We start from the raw sequence: 6989 nt of genomic DNA, 5'->3' as shown, positions 1-6989 counted from the left end.
TGAGGATACACTGATTTATGATTATGAGGCCAAGGGCCTGAGATTTGTACGCCACGAGGTGGCTTGTTGATATGAGGCCGAGAGCCTACTGTATGCCACGAGATGGCATGATATTCCACTTGGTCTATAAGGGGCCCCTCCCGAAGTTTGTACACCCCCAGTGTGCGTGGGTACCCATTGTGATATGAGATATAGCCCGATGGGCTGGTGTTGTTCCATGATATTACCCGAGCAGTGGATTCTGTTGATATTGTGCCCGAGGGGAGGATTTTTATGTGTTTATCTGTTCTAGCTGCTTTTCATTTAATTGTTTAACTGTTAAAAAGGTGTTTTAAAGAAACTTATTTTGAACTAAGGTGTCTTTATATGTTTTCACTGTTTCATTGCTTTTACTGGTTTTATACTGCTTCTCTATAGCATGTTGATGTGCTTTTACGTGATTTTCTTATCGCTCAGCCTTCATTTATTGTTATTACTCACTGAGTTGGAGTACTCACTACACCCTGTGTGCAGATTCAGGCACTTCAGGTCCCGCTAGTGAGTGTTGATTTCTTCCAGCTCAGGTGGATTCGGAGATTCACTAGTTAGCTGCTCGGCGTTCGTAGCCCAGTACTTCTCTCCCTATCTTATTTTCTCTTGTTTTAGTTCTATAATAGACTATGTAGACTCTTCTTGTTTTAATTGGCTAGTAGATGCTCATGATTGGTGACACCCCGATGTCAGGCTATTGTATTGTTTCACCTTATTTTGGGATTATTATTATGTTAAAGACTTAATTTGTATTATTTAATTGCTTAAAATGAATTGGGAGTGAGTTGGATGACCTTGTCTTCACGAGAGGCTCCATCACGACCGGGTCCGGGTTTAGAATCGTGACAGCTATACTGTGTCTTTGTAAGTATCTTAGTTTCCAATAAACCTAGCATAAACTTTCCCCATATAGAATCAATTATGATGGTCCTGTTAGTCTAATTCCACGCTTAACACTTAGTCCTATCGTAATGTGGTATTATTAATTAAATACCACCTTAAACAAACTATAATGTGGTTATAATGTGGTATTATAACTTGTACACATGTGAATGTCACCTATTCGGAGTTCTATACTCATCCCTACCTTAAACAAACTATTGTCTGGTATGTCATGTTTATGATTGTGTTTCCAGGTCATTAAAATCCACTAAGTGTTCATCTATCCTGTTTGAATATGGAACCATATGTTTAACCCTTAACCAACCAAGATAGGATGAAGATTTCTTTTGAGATCACTTGCCCATGTATCTGCCTACTCTGTCACCTCTCTATGTTTTCTTAAGAACTTTAAAATTAATCGTTAACTCTCATACTTAGTAAGAAGTGGAGAATCAAACAATATATAGACTTCTGGTAAGCATACATGACTAAGTACATGATTATAGATAATTATCTTTCATAAGTATGATCCTTCTAATGGGATCATCAAGAGCAATATACCTGACACCTCCTACACTCCTTTGAACTATTTGACTCACCAATTCTGAGTACTTATATTCATCTGTTATTTTTCTCTCATTGTTTATTGGAACTTATAAGTAATCCGGGTTTGAGTGCTCTTAAGATTGGTAAGAGTATATGATAATGCTACATGCTCGTGTGCAAACCATGGGATGTCTGATGGTGCTCTAATGATTTGGATGAAATAGATCTCTCATTGTGTATAATCACCACTATAGTAGTGGAGTTTACACTGAACACCTCATTAGCACTTAAACCTGTAGGGAAGAGTAAGTGTTAGTGGTTAGAGGTATTTGGGAGCAGAATTTAGTTCTTGGTTGAGTTACTTAACTTGACACAAGCACTGCTTATGGTCCTTGAGACCCTTATGATATTTGATGTGCTAGGGGTTCAAATGGTACTTTGGCCATGAATAAAATTCTACACCCATCCTCTACTCTATTGAGATTTATTAATCTGTTTAGATTTAGTTTTCAATGGAAATAAAGGTCTTCATTGTAAATCACATTACTATATGTGATCTTATACCAATCCTGCACTTTTAATTATTGTAATTTATCTTGGGTCCATGTAAGTGTTACTTACGTACAATTATATGTATCAAGACGACATTCTTCTCTTTTCAAAAATCAGAAGAAACAAAATTTAAAATTGGTCTTCTAAAATTGAGCTTTTCTACAAAGAAAAATCGAACAAGTGTTGTCGCGAAGCAAACGTTTTCAGTGGGTTTTTCTTCAAATTAAAATGCGAGATTTGAGAATCAATGTATACCTAAGGACCATTTCCTTAAACACCTTTATATTTCTAGAGTTATATAAATAGCCATATTATTTTAAAGGACAAAATGTTTTTAAAATTATGCCATATCTGTTACACCCTATGTTTTCATACGTGAGAGTACGTCGTAAGTTAATTGAAAGCACATAAATAAGATCATCTATGAAAGTACATAAAGTAATTTAATAATGCTACCTTTGAGGATAAAAATCTTTAATATCATGGATAACAAGTACCAAGAGGGTTGAAAAATTTAGAAGCTAAACAAATTGAAGAAAATAAGTTTCGTCGAATGTCGACAAGTTGGGAATATTAGTCATGTACTTTTGGGGGTGATACTAGGGTTCTTAATATGATAAGTAAGTTATGTTATGAGTTATTTTAGTCATATGATAGTCATGTATTACGTTTTGAAGTAAAGCGAGTTGTGGAACAAAAGCTGGCAAATGTCATCACAAATTACATTCATAAATGTGCTGAAATTTATGTCAAATGTAGCTGAACTTTTCTCCCAATATGCTTGGAATTATGGGATAATCCACCTACAAAATTGAATATCTATGATTCTAATTTGTAACTCATAAAATCGTTTGTCAATACGACATCGATGTAGAGAGATATTTGCATTTTCGTGAGACCGCGTAGGTAGCCCCTATGAGACCCACTTGGTTGGTGGCCGACCTTCAACTATTCTTATCTTGTTTATGGGATGAGATTTGTTCATTTTTTGACCTCCTTCCATACTCACACTCTCCAAACCCTCCCAATCAGTTCCCCAAAGTCTTCAAACAATTCCAAAAAAATACACCATAACTCAATATTAAAGTAAGCCAACGGTAAATAATAACCCCTCTATGGTGTTGTGATGTAAATAAGGATGATGGTGAGTTAAGCTAAGCTCGGGGTTCAAAATTTATCTACTGCCTAAGGTATGTTTAATATCCTTTTCGTGGTGTTTAAGGTGAACTACATGTTGGTTGTGGTGTTGGAGTGAAAGATTACAAGATAGCACCTGAAAGGGGAAGAGATGTTGTTATCTTTTGTTGGGTTGTTTTAAGGGTGTGTGTGTGTATATATATATATATGGCTGGAAATTGGGGAAATAACTTGATTATGATATGATTTCTGTTGTTATGCATTTCTATATGTTTATCAAGTGATTGACGAAAGAAATTTGAGATTGGAAGGTAAGATTAGCTTAAGTCACTTCTATGGTATTGTATTGCCATTGAGGGCTGTTGTAAGCTTAATATAACTTGGATTTCGACTTGAATCCACTATAGGTGGTAATAATATTATTTTCTTGCATTAATGTTATCTTGAACTTGGTTAAGTTAAATGGATAGACTAGACATGATCTAGTGAATAAAGTTGCTAATTGAGGACAGTTGTAGTTGTGGATTGTTTTCTTTGTTAAAAAATATATGGTATAATGCTGAATTATTCATGAATTACTTCATTATAATCTTAATTATACTCTTATGTTAACGTACGAAGTCTATAATGGGTGATATGGGGTATATGGGTTCCAATCGGAGCTTGCCGCTCGTAGTGATTTGTTGTTGTTATATGGTTTCTTGTTATTGATACTTATATGTTTCTAGATTGATCTGGTTGTTTTTTTATATGGTATTGGAGGAGGCCCTTGTTACAGGGGACATTTTGCCGAATTTACGTAAATGAGCTACTAGCTTATGTTATGGACTTAGCCTTTACTTAGCACTGATTTTGAATATCCTTATACTATGGTAGATTGAGTTGAGTTTTTTGAAGCGTTGCTTGGAAGGTATTAAAGACTCAAAGGGGTTAAGGTATGTTAAGGCTATCCCTTCTTTCCTTTTCGCATGATCCATATAATACGAACAAAATGAGCAAACACACAACTTTCACAAATGACTCTATTCATCAAGTACTAGGGGTGCCTATATTCTTGATTCCTCATATGTCATATTATTATATCATCTGTTCATGCGTCTTAGAGATTACGTAAGTTGATAAAGTTTATTTTATGATATTAACTGAAGGCATATTGATCTTATTACATTCCAATAGATCTTATTGAATTACTTATATATGCATTACATTCATTTATACATGTACATTGATCCATGACCAGATGGCGTTATAAATGCATGTATATATATATATATATATATCCTGATTAGCTGGTATACGTTAATAATTTCTCCCGTAGAGGCCGAGATGATATGAGATGATGTCCTTAGAGGCTTGATGATGTTATATATGCATATACATATATATGATATGACATTTATATGCATATGCACGACTTTATAAATGTTTCATGATTCATAGAGCAGTTCAGACTTACAGGTTGAGTTCTTTACTCCATAATTCTTTCATGTGTTTTATATACTACTTTTAATTCCTTACATACTCGGTACATTATTCGTAATGACGTCCATTTTTCTTGGGGACACTACATTTCATGCTACAGGTCCCGATAGACAAGTACATTTCTCCTAGTAGGCTATCAGCTTAGCGTAATGTGTTGATGCACTCCACTTGCTCCGGAGTTACCTATTTGGTCAGTAAGCTTTGGACATGTATTGATTGGTATGGCGGGGCCATGTCTTGGTCTTTAAGACATTTATGTATAGTCTTATAGACATATGTCATGTATATGGATGACTGTCTGGCATTGTCAGCCTATGATTGAGTGTACAAATGGTCATTTCGATCTTATAGGCCCATATGTCACATGTATTAGTTTGCATACCATGTTGAGTCGTCCTATGTTGAGTATTCCCTTATATTTAATTTTTTTTTATCTCATAACGGCCTTTCTGGCTCATTTACCCATGATAGTATGATAATAAAGATACGTTACGTTGGTACTTAGTTAAGTTAGGCACCGGGTGTCCATCGCAGTTTGGGTCGTGACAAAAGTGGTATCAAAGCAGTTTTGTCCTAGGGAGTCTACAAGCTGTGTGTAGTGGAGTCTTATTTATGAGTGTGTTATACACCACACTTATAAGCATGAGGTTACAAGGTATTTGGGACTGTCACTCTTTATTCTTACTCTAGATCATGTGGTAGAGCTCGATTGTAAGAATTCAAACTCCTAAATTCTATTTTATTCGTAATACAATGATACCTGCATCCATAAATATAGTTGGTAAGAGATTGAATATGGTTGTGGAATAATTGATTCAGAGAAACGTGATTTTGCATCATGCTTATGATGAGTAAATGTGAGGTCTTCAGCAGATCATATGCGTACTAAAATGTGTAAGCTTATTAATAAGGAGCCCTAAAGTATGAATATCTATCCACCCATATGGTAAAAAGCAATAAGAGTGTTACACCCCGCAATATTACGTCGATATTACGTCCCGCAGTATTATATTACGATGATGCTATATCCTGCAATATTATATTACGATGATGTTACGTCTTGCAGTATTACATTATGATGATGTTACGCTTTGCAGTATTAAATTACGATGATGTTGCACCCTATAGTATTGTACGTTGAATTTGTCGTAAAGTAATTGACATCAGTCCAAGGAAAAGATTATTCGGAGATTAAAAGGATTGTGCTATTTCACAAGTGATGAGTAAATTCGTGAAGATGAGAGGGGAAACAAGTCAAAGTAAATAAATTTTCGTCCAAGTTTGGCATGTTGGGATAAAATACGGCCCGAGCTAAAATACTCGGTATTTATGGACTAGTACCATACTAGGTACCACATGACCATGATAGTGAGGTGTCTAAAGTATGTTAAAAGTGAATAGTATTATAAATAATTTGAGATAATTCTTAATTATGTGCGTAATAGGCTAATTATTGAATTAGTGGAGGATTAATAAGTTGATTAAGGATAAAGGGGTGAAAATTTGGATAAGGTTTATAGTAATGTGGCAGCAAAGGAATTAAAGAAGTGTGACTCAAAAGTAACTATGTTATATGTCAATTCTTAAAGAAAATGAGTCATTTTCCAGCAAAAGAATATATTAACATTATTGACAAAGACTTTCATTCAAGAATATAGTAACATTATGGACAAAGACTTTCATCCAAGAATGTGGTAACGTTATTGGCAAAGACATTCTGCCAAGGAATATATATTAACGCTATTGACAGAGAGTTTCTACCAAGGAACGTAGAAATGTTATTGAGAAAGAGTTTTAGCCAAGATTATCTTTGCATAGCAAAGTTATTGCTTCGGGCATTTCATACGATTTTTTCCCTACTCCGATCTTGCCGTAACGTATTTTGTCGTAATTAACGAGTGTTGGAGGGATTGTCAAGAAAATCAACTCAGGTATGTTAAGGTTGTCCCTTCTTTCTTTTGGTATGATCTATACGACACAAACGAAACGAGCAAATGCACAATATCCATAAATGAATCTATTCATAGAAATACTAGAGATGTTTATGTTCTTTATTCCCCGTGTGTCATATTATTCTATCATCTGTTCATGGGTTCCAAAAAATACGTAAATTGATTTGATGATATTAATCAGAGGCATAATGGTCTTATGACACTCCGACAGATTTATTGGCGTATTTCTCATGCATCGCATTCATTTGCTTTTACCCATGACCAGATGGCGTTATACATATATATATATATATATATATATATATATATATATATAATAAAGTAGAACCAAGGACTTTTGTAGTCCTCATAAAAGTTTCCAATAAAATGTAAACTTTTCAATTAATTACTTCTAGGTCTTTACCTTAT

Source organism: Nicotiana sylvestris, chromosome 6 (assembly GCF_000393655.2).
Source record: "Nicotiana sylvestris chromosome 6, ASM39365v2, whole genome shotgun sequence".
NCBI classification, from domain to species: domain Eukaryota; kingdom Viridiplantae; phylum Streptophyta; class Magnoliopsida; order Solanales; family Solanaceae; genus Nicotiana; species Nicotiana sylvestris.
The sequence above is the reverse complement of the archived record's forward strand: the minus strand, read 5'-3'. Positions refer to the sequence as shown.